Here is a 12,756-nt window from a genome sequence, read left to right as displayed (position 1 = left end):
AGTGATGACTCCAGGGCATCCAGGAGCCCCACAAGAGTGCTCCATTTCAAAGGAATACCTTTGTGTTTTCAGTTCAAATATCAAGTCAGCCAGCCAGCCAGCCAGCCAGCCAGCCAGCCAGCGGACAAGGCTCGGAAATCTGAGATGGTCAGCAAAACCACTGCCTCTCCTTATTTGGATAAATAACAGCCTCAAAGACAACCAGTTTGGGAGTCGAGCATACCCTGAGGCTGGGCTTGGCGTGCTTCTCCGCCCACGCCCTGCCAGGCCTCGTCCGGCACTGACAGTCCCTGCTCCCCACCAGGTTCTGACACGGCCAAGAGCCTCCCCGCCAGGCACAAGATCTGCTTCCCTGCACCCCAGGGACACACTGCCGGGCCTCTGAGCATTCCTACCCTTGAGTGATGCCCTGCGCTCCTGACACGGAGTAACCACGAAGTACCAGTATGTAAGGAAGTCACGTGCCCCATGACAAAATGCCCACATCAGGCAAGAGGGCAGCCCCAATCTAGTTATGTTCCTCCCACCCCCAAACACTGCCCCCTGAAAGGAAAGAATCCTCTGTCACACAGGAGGTGAAGCAGGCGACAAAAATGCTTTGTCACCTCCAGGGAGCCTTCGGAAGTTCATGGTTATCTGCAAAAGCTTGCAACTCCCTTCAAAGAGAAACAGGCTCCCAGCTGACCCTAAACTAGCTCATCCTCCTCCACTGCCCAAGCCAACCTCCAGCTTTATTTTTTCTTCTTTTTTGTATTATCCTTTCTCTCACTTTTCTTCCTTTCTCTGAAAAGCAACATGGAGGCAAAATTTCTCCCAGAGAGGGCAGGAGGGTCAATAAACAGACAAAGGGCATTTCTTAAAAACAGAGACATTGGCTTGATTCCAGAGACCCTCAACTCCTTCAATGTGCTGACGCCTACAAATTAGTTTCCAACTTTTTTTTTTTTTGAGTATTTAATCATCCTCTCTCTTCAATCAGTACCATTCTTCACCATGATACAGAAGGAAGGCAGTAGGGTGTGGTGGAGAGAGTGCTGGATTATGAATGAAAAGACTTGGTTTCTGTTCCTGAGGATCCCCTTGGGCTGTGGTCTCACGGTCATGACTGTGGTCCTGCCACTGAATCTTCTGAGCCTCTGGTTCTGCTGCTGAGTGGGTTTAAGAGCACTTTCCGTACTTATCCTCCTGGTGCTTGAACATCAAATGAGCTACATTATCCTTAGATGACTTTGCATGCAGAAGAGTATGGTGAACACATGGTATATTGAATATCGCCAAAGACCATTCATGGGCTCACCCCATGAATTGTAAGAGCGACACAAATAGGATGCTAATCCCCACTTTAATACACCCACAGGAGGATGACAAGAATGACACACTCTCTTCTTGAGACAGAAGAGCTCATGAAAGAATGAAGATTCTGAATGCAGCCAACGCAAGAACATCACGCCGTATTATATTCCAAAGACCTCACCCTTGAGAAAAAAGTCCAGTCATATGCTATCGACTCACATTCAAGGAGGTGCTTTTCCCTCATTCCTATTCCCAAATCAACTGGTACCCCTGAACCCACATCAGGCGATAGAAGACGCCCCATCCACTTGATACTGGTTCAACTAGCAGATCCAAGTATTAATTATTTTTAAAAATTGTGAGATGGGTGATGACCCACCTCTTTGTTTTGGATCCTTCTTCTTCCCTTCCTATCTTATCATGGGGAGAACCTCTCTTTGGGAATGCAAAGAGACTCATGTCATCACTTGACTGAGGCTGGAATAAAAGTTTGTGTTGGTGAGGAGGAAGCGGAACACCAAGTAGCTAAAGGCGAGTTTTTGGATGCGCTCAGAATTTCAACTACACAGTGCATCCTAGTCTGGTCCCACATTTGTATTCAAAACAAGGACCCATGTCCTTTAGAATACCTCTTGATAGAAAAATATTTATCTTCTGGTATTGCTCAAAAAATAATTTTTGACTTTTTTTTTTTTTCTTTTTTGGTATAGCAAAGTGTGGTGATTCAATGCAAATGCTGAAATGTTTTGCTATTGGGCATATATGTGGAGATGGCCTTGCACATATGTTCACTGTCTCTACATTTAAAATATAAAAATACACGTGGGGGACTTCCCTGGTGGTGCAGCAGATAAGACTGTGCTCCCAATGCAGGGGACCCGGGTTCAATCCCTGGTCGGGGAACTAGATCCCACGTGCATGCCACAACTAAGAGTTCACATGCCACAATGAAGGAGCCCAAGAGCTGCAACTCAGGAGGCCTCGTGCCGCAACTAAGACCCGGCATGACCAAATAAATAAATATTAAAAAAATATTGGGGTAGTTTTCCTATTATTAAGATGCACTGCATATGAGTACATATCTGTAGATAAAAATTCTCTGCCCAAATTAAAAATATCTAAATACCACGTTTGACTCATTTTTATGCTCTAGTCACAAAGTGATACTGAATAGAAACTTATTAGCATTTCACCAAGTTTCTTCAGATCATTGTTACGAAAAATAAAAAACACAGAAACATTTTAAAACAACATATTTCAGTCTTAAAATGGTCAGATTAACATAATTATAGCCCGAGGTTGCCAACAGTGGCACATTCCTCATTCTCATGAGAATGCAGAGGCTCTATCGGATCGCAAGCAAATAGGCTCCTTGGTCTAAATATATACTGTAAAATCTGCAGCAAATTTCTGAAGCATTAAGATCTGAACCCTGGAGATATCTAGTGAGTAACTTGCGCTGCAGTAGAGCAGATTTTTGTTGTTGTTGTTGTTGTTTTGCAGTTACACAGCTGCTAGGGAATATATTTTTAGATTTGCTTTTCAAGGCAAGCAAAAATGATATCCACTTTGTACATATGTATCGAGAATGTTCCCTCTGTTCTCTCTGGCAAAGGAGTAGGGACCTACCTGCAGAATGTTCCATTCAGTTGTCTTCCCCCTGAGAAGTGAATACAAGGAACAGCCCTAGACACTCATCTGGATGAAGCCATCAGACCCTGACCGTGACACCCAATGCTTTAGAGGCGTGTTTCCTGAGAAGCATGCTTTGAAGTTGAAGGGCGCTGTAGATCAGGTCCCTGCTATGTCTGAATCACCTCATCACTGACATCGTTACTGTTTCTTGTTTGGGTTTTCCTTTGGCAGCTCTTGCTACCATATCAAGGGCAAACGAAAAGAAACAGGTTCAGAGAGTTCAATCAGAACAAGGGAAAGCATGACCTTTGATTTCACAGGAAAAGAAAAAAAATAAAAAGAGAAATCAAGTACACGTGTCCATTAACAAATGGAGGGAAACATAGTCTTTGTATGTTAGGAACATGGAGTGAGTTAGTGCCGCCTGGGCAAGGAGAAGGGGTCCTCCAGCTGAAGCGATGCACTTGACGTTCACACCTTTTATCTGGACAGGTCTTAAATAAATAAATCTGCACAAAAGTGATGTACTGAACAGCTTTTCTTTGGGGCCAAGTAACAAGATGCCAAAGGTCTTGAGGACTCTTAAATAAGAATTAGATTTTATTCTGACATCGAAATGCTTCATTCTTGTCAACTGTATAATCTTTAATGACGTTTTGCTCTGTCCCCTCCATAATCTTGGCTTTATCTTAAGGCCTTGGTTTCTATACTTTGCTTAGTCACAAGAGTCTGTCACCATTTTGGCTACATCCTCATACTGGCTGTATCATTACTACTCTTTAATGCTTTCTTTTTTTTTAAATAAATTTATTTTTATTTATTTTATTTATTTATTGGCTGTGTTGGGTCTTTGTTGCTGCACATGGGCTTTCTCTAGCTGCTGAGAGTGGGGGCTACCCTTCATTGTGGTGCGCCAGCTCCTCGTTGTTGTGGAGCACGGGCTCTAGGCGGGTGGGCTTCAGTAGTTGCAGCACACGGGCTCAACAGTTGTGGCTCACAGGCTCTAGAGCACAGGCTCAATAGTTGTGGTGCATGGGCTTAGTTGCTCCGCGGCATGTGGGATCTTCCTGGAGCAGGGATTGAACCCATATCCCCTGCATTGGCAGGCAGATTCTTTACCACTGCACCACCTAGGAAGTCCTCTTTAACGCTTTCTTGATGTCAGTTTTAAATTGACTTTTTCTTTCATACTTAGTTGTGATGAACAATAACATTCATTAACTCTCAGGTTCTTTGTGCTATTTATCTTTCCAATACTCCATACAGCAACATTATATAACCATTAAAATGTAAGAATCTGTTTTTCTATGTGCCGTTGAAAATCACTGCTTCCAGGACTTCCCTGGTAGTGCAGTGGTTAAGAAACTGCCTGACAATGCAGGGGACATGGGTTCGAGCTCTGGGTCGGGAAGATCCCACATGCCGTGGGGCAACTAAGCCCGTGCACCACAACTACTGAGCCCGAGCTCTAGAGCCCTCGAGCCACAACTACTGAGCCTGTGTGCCACAACTACTGAAGCCTGCATGCCTAGAGCCTCTGCTCTGCAACGAGAGAAGCCACCACAACGAGAAGCCTGCGCAGCACAGCGAAGAGCAGCTCCTGCTCGCCACACCTAGAGAGAGCCCGCGTCCAGCAACGAACACCCAACGCAGCCAATAAATAAATTAATTAATTAAAAAAAAAAGAAGAAAATCACTGGTTCCAAGTGAAGAACAACTCTGAAAGTACTCTGAGTGAGGATGCGTGAGAGTTTCCAAGAAGGTTATCTTAGGAGCCACTGGCTTCAGCAAAGAGGCTGACTTTTTGCAAATAATGCTATAATACTACCCAACCCTTTTAAGCTAAGATTGCTTTATTCAAAGCATCTCATAATTTGAAGCAGCTGCTGTTTTTCAGTTGACTTGATGGCCTATTCTCCTTCAATAAAAATACTGGATAATCTAAATCTGGTTAGTTCAAAATCCATTTATTTTTGGTCCAGGCCCATGCATTTCCAATTAATGAGCTCTGGCCCCGCTGCAGGGCTGTGCTGCTATCTGGACAGGGAGGGGGACCTGGCTACATTTAACTGCAACTCAGATGGCTCAGGAGAGTCAGATATAGAGTGTTTTTCTAAATCGACCAAGAAAACACACCTTGGAGGGCCCAGTGGGGTGAGAACCAAAGCAGGGAGGCACTGGAGATGGAAAAAGAGCTGGTCTGAGGGACCAGAGCTTGGGCTCCAGCCCTGTTTTTGTCACTTCCTAATTTTGTGATCTTGACTAAGTCACTCCATCCATGCCAGGAGTCCCAACTGACAGATGAAGGGTTATAAAGGGTGACGCGTAAGACCTTCTTTCTACCTCTGAAACGCTATGATTCCAAGTCAGCCAGGCCTTTTTCTTAAGGTAGCATCAGCGACACAGATCAGGTGTATTTCCTCAGCCACCAACCTGGAGCAGCAGTTCACGCGTCTCAGGAGCAGACGTATGGCTCCTGCAAATTACATGCAGACCCCATGGGCAAAAAGCAGGGCAGAGGGGAAATGGCTTAACATCTGGTTATCTGTAGCTTAAAAACGTTTTTTTTTTCCCCTCTTAAAAAAATTAACATGCTTTTCCCCCTACAAATTATACATATATAAAACATGATTTATATAAAAGTATTTACATAAAATGCTGAGAAATTTTAGTAAAAGTATAGAAAAGAATGGTCTCCAGATACACACTACTATACACAATGTAGATAAGCAACAAGGATTTCCTGTGTAGAACAGGGAACTATATTCAATATGATGTGATAACCTATAATGGAAAAGAATCTGAAAAAAAAAAAATATATATATATAACTGAATCACTTTGCTGTATACCTAAAACTAACACAATATTGCAAGTCAACTAAACTTCAATTTAAAAAAAGAAATTAAAAAAAAGAATGGTTCTCTGGAAGCTCTCTACAAAGCAGAACCTTGGACTGAGGGAACCTGTGCTGAGGTGGCTGGACGCAATCTCCTGTAGTCTGGGCTTCCCTGATGGGGACCCACGGAGAAGACAGAAAAGCAAAACCCCAGGAAAAAGGCAACATGCGGGTTCAAAGAATACAACCTGAAAATATCAGGACTTAAGCTTCCCTTCAGAGGCAATTTCCGCTAACATCTATATTTACAAGAGCCAAGCCAAGAGATGCAGTTTGGATATCAAAGGGCAGAGGGTGTGGTGTAAGCCTCTCCCCATCTAGCCAGCAATGGCTAACAACCCCACCCCTGCTGAAGGAAAAGGAAGGTCCTGTTCTGATTGACTTTCCAATGTGCTGGTTGTTGGCCAGCCCTGGATTTTATGCAGCCATGGATTTGGAAGCAAGTTGCCTTGATCCTGCAGCCCAAGTTCAGGGCTGTAAGGAGCAGCTGCATCCGTGTTGATGCTATTGGCAGTAATTACCTCGCATCGCAAATCACCAGGATATTTTTGCAGCTGAGTGGATGTCTCAATCTTCGGGCAGTGTGGGCGTGGGGGTGTTGAGAAGAGCAAAAGTCCCTGCCTCTGGGTGGCTCGGCTAGCTGCCCTGACTCCAGGACCCTCCACCTCCGATGTTCTGTGACTTTCTTCCTGTCCTTCTCCTAACAGCTCTGCCAGAAGCCTGGAAGGGCAGCAAGCAGGCACATGTAAACGAGTCTCCATTCAAAGACACTTTCTCACTTCCAAATCAGGCTCATGAATCACCTCCCTGCCCTGTCCCGGGAATATGGTTTTTATGAGCAACACGGCATGTGAAGTGAAGAAGGAAGCGTGAAGGAGAGGGCAGTTCACCCGCAGTGCTTTTTGCAATCCCCACACGATCTGACTTTCACTGTGTTCTTCTTACTCTAAGTTGCAACCAGTTCCCTGGATGAGCAACCAGTCTGATACTAGGGTTTTGGATGCTACAGATCGAACCAAAAAAAATCTCCAAATTGTACAGAATAATCTCTCTTGAAGCCAAATAAGCATTGCTTCTTTATAATTACTATTTTCAAGATAAGTTATCTTATCTTACTGAAGACTGGGAGTTCTTGGCTACTGGTAAGGAAGAGGGTGCAGTGTAGGATTTAAAAACAAGGGCTATAGGGCTGAATCCCAGCTTTGCTCCTTACTAGTGTGTGATTTGTCACTTAATCTCTCTCAGCCTCAGTTTTCCAACCTTAAAATGGGTATAACAGTACCTATCACAACAATGGCTAAATGAAATACTATATATTATTTAGACCACATTGGTTAATAACTTCTCATCCATATTGACTCATCTATAAATTGAGATGAACAGTTGCACACACGCATGTACCTTTAAAAGGAAACAGACTGACTTAAAAGGACACTGCTCTTATTAAATGTCTTGAAAAGAAATAAATGCAAATTATTGTGACTGAACTATTGCAAGAATAAGGCAGAATAGTTATCTCAAGTAAATATAATTTCCGCCAAAGATTTTTTCCAGGTTTTTCCATTAAACCTGATAATAACAGGATTATATCTGTTATATAAAAATTGTAGACGTTTTTAATGTTATACATAAAGCTTTAGTTGACATTTTTTAAAACCAAGATAAGAAAGCACTTTATATTTTAAAATGTAAAGTGATTTTCACAAGGAGAATACAACAAATAATGTTTTCCTTGAATGTTGAAGGAAGCATACTAACACCTCCCTCCACTCCCCTCAATTTGTACCACGCCTTCAAATTTTCATTTGTCTCAGAAACCGAATGGAAGTCAAATATTTTTGTGAAAACACTGAAAATTGTCACAAAACAAGTACATCAACAAGCTCTGTATTAGCAAACAACGTTGACACTTGAAATCCTTTTCTAAATTATAAGGTTAAACAGAAACTAGATCACAAGATTCATAGACTGGAGACAGCCTAATGTAACTTAAGTGGATTTTAAAAAACAGACTAACGTCAATAACAAAGAAGTTTCCTTCTAAGCAGTGTGCAAGAAGTTAACATAAAAACCTAGCATTTAAATTCCACATTGCATTGAACTTGAATACAGGGAAGTTGACTCAATTGGAGGTAAATGTGCTACAGCAGGACCAAAAAATTCTGAAAATCCTATTTTGTCATAAAGGCACAGTTCTTACCTTACATCTTCCATAAACTGTTCTCTTCTAGAAGAAACTTTCTAGACGTGCAGAGACCCCGAAGCCACCCATCTCTCGAATGCTTCCAGCTCTGCCTGTCTTGATGGTAACTAAATGCAAGGCTTGGGTTTTTTACAGAAGGAAGCTTTTAGTCAAAATACGTGGTTTAAAGGAGCAGTATCCACCCTTGTTAAAACTATTTCACGGACATTCAGAGGTTTTGTTTCTCTTCTATGAAAGTTAAATCTGAGTAGGAAGGCATTTTTCCTGTCCCGGAAATCAGCATAACTAAAAACCAATGCTGAGTTAACGAGAAATGTTTCTTCCATGTGTTCCGTCTGGCAGAAACGGCAAGCCGTATCAAGGGAACACGTGATGTTTATAAATACAATATGGCTTATGTTGTCATAACCTCTCAATGACAAAAAAAAAAAAAGAAAAGAAAAGAAAAGCGCAGGGAAAGCCAAGCAGCCACACAGCAGGAAAGATGAGATTTATACCACTTGGAAGCTGCCTATCAGATATGCATAGATTACTGTTTCTTGTGTCTTAAAAAATAAAATAAAGTAGAGCTGGAAGCAGTAAGGAAGGAAGAAAATACCTTGCTCTGGATAGCCACTGTATTAAAATGTGTTTGCCCAGCTAATCATTTCAGTAAGAGTAATTCCTTACCAGCTGCAATAGAAACATCTTTTTGCCTGTCAGAAAGACATGTCATAAAAGGGACATGATAAGGTACATCCCTTCTAGCCAATTCTGTAGCGTCAACTCCAGCAAATAATAGGATGAAGGCACGATGGCACACAGCCTGCAATGGATGTGAGAATTACAGATGTATCATTATTTAATTTATTTACTTATTTATTTATTTATTTATTTGGCTGTGTTGGGTCTCCGTTGCTCCACACGGGCTTTCTCTAGTTTTGGAGACCGGGGGCTACTCTTCGCTGCGGTGCACAGGCTTCTCAATGTGGTGGCTTCTCTTGTTCAGGAGCACGGGCTCTAAGTGCGCAGACTTCAGTAGTTGTGGCTCGAGGGCTCAGTAGTTGTGGCTCGTGGGCTCTAGAGCATAGGCTCAGTAGTTGTGGTGCACAGGCTTAGTTGCTCCTCTGCATGTGGGATCTTCCCAGACCAAGGCTCAAACCCATGTCCACTGCACTGGCACATGGATTCTTAACCACTGCACCACCAGGGAAGTCCTGTATCATTACTGATTATTGATTTTCTGATCTACTAGATTGGAAGATTTCGGAGGGCAGTTTTATTTGGTCACTGTTATATCTTCAGAATCTTATACAAGAGCCTGAACCACAGGAGGGACTCAATGCGTAACGGTTGGGTGAATGGATTAGTGAAACTTCACAATAACAGAAGTAGGTTAACTGTTCCAAAATCATCACTCCTACTTGACAAGTTTGGAGGCATTTGAAATACTGTTTACCCATTCGATCTAAAAGCAAGATTTGTCCTGCTGAGCTATAAATATAGTAAACCAAGATCTATTTTATTTAATTTGTTATCCAGAAATTTGCTTACTTTCTGCCAGGGGTGAATTTAACTCCTGAAAATAAAATGCAGACGTGTGCATTTCTGACAATCACTTAGTTTAATCTGACAAATCTGTTATTCTCATCTGAAATTAGAGCGTAATTAACTGTGATAAAATTATATTTATAGGATGGGTAATTTTGTGAGAATAGACGTTTGTAGTGCTCATTTTGGTCAGGAATTATTCCTGGGATAAACAAGCGAATGTGCTGTAAATCTCAAATGTTTACATGTGCAAGTCACTGTGATGTTCTTAGCAGAGAAGGCATTAACCGAACATTTGTGATAGGAAAAGTGCTGCCATGAGCCCCTTTTCCATCCAGACATTTAATGAGAATTTCCACAAAGCAGGACATTGTCTCAGGGAAACACGGAGAGTGTGAAAATGAATGGTATAGAGACTTTGCCCCCAAGAAGCTTGGAGTTTAGAGAAGAAGTTAAGATGTGCACATCAAAAGCTATAATGCAGACAGGAAAAGGTGAGGGTGCTCAGAGAGTGGGGGAGATAGCTGAGGTTCTACGCAATCAGAGAGGGGAAAGTGGTAAGCGAGGCTTGGAGAAGAGAGGAGTAAGGAAAGGCTTGAAGAAAGTAGTGGCTGACGACTTAGGTTTTCAAAAGTGGGTGGCATGCGATGTGGAGAAAAGGACACCCTTGTACACTGTTGGTGGGATTGTAAATTGGTGCAGCCACTATGGAAGACAGTATGGTGATTCCTCAAAAAAATAAGAACTGCCATATGATCCAGCTCTTCTACTTATGGGTATTTATCCAAAGAACACAAAAACACTAATTTGAAAAGATATCTGCACCCCCACGTTCACTGCAGCAATATTTACAATAGCTGAGATATGGAAACAACCTAAGTGTCCATCAGTGGCCAAAGGAAGAAGATGTGAAATAGATACACGTATATACAGACATACATACAATGGAAAACTACTCACCATAAAAAAGAATGAAACCCTGCCGTTTGCAACAACATGGATGGGCCTGGAGGATATTACGCTAAGTGAAATAAGTCAGACAGAGAAAGACCAGTACCATATGATGTCACGCATATGTGGAATCTAAACAAATGAAAACACCAAAATCAATGAACAACAAAATAAAAACAAACTCACAGATAGAGAGAACAGATTGGCTAATAGAGAGAAAGGGGGTTGGGGGAAGGGTGAAATGGATGAAGAGGGTCAACTGTATGATAATGGATGGAAACTAGAAGTGCGGTGGTGATCACTCTGGAATCTACGCAGATGCCACACACCTGAAACTTACATAATTAAAAAAAATGGGTGGCCCATGGACATCGATGATGAAGACATTAGTGTGGGGAAGGTCAGTAGTGACCACTGGAGTGATCAGAAGGCCAGTTCTGGAGCTGGCCTGTCTGGCTCTGAATCTAGCTCCATCTCTGATGAGCTGTGTGGCTTTGAGCAAGTTCCTTAACCTCTCTGATGCTCAGCTTCCACATCTGCAACAGGGGGTCATAAGAATTCCTCTTACACTGGGTTGTTTTGAGCAAATGAGAGTGATTAGGAGCATCATGCTTGGCACGGGACCTGACACAGAGTAAGTGTTTCAGGAATGTTCGTTATTAATACCAATGCCGTTATGTGAGTGAAGGGGACACAGGGTGGTTGGCTCAAGGAGGATCTTGATAGAAAATTAGCTAGGAGTGGTTTCTGAAACTTCTATTTCTTAGGGAGTCTCTTGTCTTCCATTTCTATGGAATTATGTCATCCTTCCCAAATCCCAAACCCTTCTTCTCAACCAGAGCACTGTCCTGTAGAAAAAAGGGCTCTGAGCTCTGTGGCAGGGCCACTTCATAAACACATACTAAATAGCACACACTTCTTTTTCTTTTCTTACTTTTTTTTTTTCTTGGCCAAGTCACATGGCTCACGAGATCTCAGTTCCCGGACCAGGGATGGAACCCTCGCCCTTAGCGATGAAAGTGCAGAGTTCTAACCACTGGACCCTCCAGGAAATTCCCGAATAAATACTACTCACATCCTGACTGTCCACAAAGAAATTAATAGAGTTCACACCAATTATTACAATTTTGCCACACAAACGTCAAATTGGAATGTATGACGGAAAGAAGATGAAAGTAGGAAAATTAAAAATAGAGGCCAGGCATGAAGCCAGCATACCACCAACACACACGCCGTAAAATGCCTGTACACTGGCTGTGGGTGGGCTGTGAACGTAATTCTAAGCTTTAGAGTAGCAGCACAAAGAGGGAAAATGATCACTTACAAGATTCAAAGGGTCCCTAGGATAAAAATAAACCAGGAGGAGCGCAACTATTTCTGGTGATGAGAACAGAGAGATATTTTTACAGTGGGTTCTCATTAATGACAGAAAATGAATAATACACCATTTGTAGTACCATGATTCTAGTACTCAATGCATCTGCTTAACAAGCATTTACACTCGCCACGGATGAGGCCCCACGACTGGCTTTCTGAGATGAACATGAGCTGGTATGTGTGCCTTTGGAGAACTTAACAATCTTGTGGGATGAGATAAACGCGCATCTAAAGGGTTAAAACACCAGGAGAACGTGTAACATGCCTCCCCAGAAAGGAAAGATTAAATCTGAAGGGAAGGCTTCATAGAGTAGGCGGTCCTGTGTTTGGCATCTAAAAGTAAGTTTTTACTTCTTCACATTTTATGATGGGTATTTCCACCATAAAAATAAGTAGAGAAAATAATATAATGAACTCCCATCATCCAGCTCTGACATTTTTCCACGTTCTACCAATTTTGTTTCCTCAATTGCCATTTTTTGGGTTTGTTTTGCCAGAGCATTTTAAAACAAACCCCAGCCGTCGTGCCATTTTAGCCTGTAAATACTTTAGTGTGTCTCGTTTTTAAAAACACAACCACCAAGCCATTATTATACCCAACAGAATTACCGGTTATCCCTTAACATCATCTGATTCCTAACACATGTTCAAATTTCCCAAATAGTTTCAAAGATGTCTTTTACAGTTGGTTTGTTCCAATTAGGATCCAAACGTGGTGCACACGTGGCCTTTGGCTGTTAGGGGGTAGAAGAGACCTGAGAAATGGAACAGTGTTCCCTCCCACCCTTTTATCATGCCAGCAGCTTGTTGATGCAACTGAGCGGTTGCCTTGTAGTATGTTAGATGGGTGGAATTTCGGAAGGCACGTAC

The 12,756-nt window shown here is 42.3% G+C and overlaps 1 protein-coding gene across 18 annotated transcripts in view; it reads right to left on the bottom strand.

The window, feature by feature from the left end:
• KIAA1217 (KIAA1217 ortholog) overlaps positions 1 to 12,756 on the bottom strand; it is a 311,933-nt gene that overhangs the window by 90,282 nt on the left and 208,895 nt on the right. The window contains exons 1-3 of one of the 18 annotated variants that reach the window (XM_057731709.1): positions 10,519 to 10,717; positions 8,026 to 8,147; positions 5,272 to 5,404 (exon numbers count right to left, since the gene is read on the bottom strand). The exons of 16 other annotated variants lie outside the window; for them this stretch is intronic. The gene's annotated coding sequence lies outside the window, so the exon portion shown is untranslated. Of the gene's footprint in view, positions 1 to 5,271; positions 5,405 to 6,346; positions 6,510 to 8,025; positions 8,148 to 10,518; positions 10,718 to 12,756 lie in introns of those variants that run through there. One more of the 18 variants, XM_057731710.1, reaches the window with a different exon arrangement.

This window comes from Hippopotamus amphibius, chromosome 4, assembly GCF_030028045.1.
Source record: "Hippopotamus amphibius kiboko isolate mHipAmp2 chromosome 4, mHipAmp2.hap2, whole genome shotgun sequence".
NCBI classification, from domain to species: Eukaryota; Metazoa; Chordata; class Mammalia; order Artiodactyla; family Hippopotamidae; genus Hippopotamus; species Hippopotamus amphibius.
This window is presented reverse-complemented; position numbering and strand designations above follow the sequence as displayed.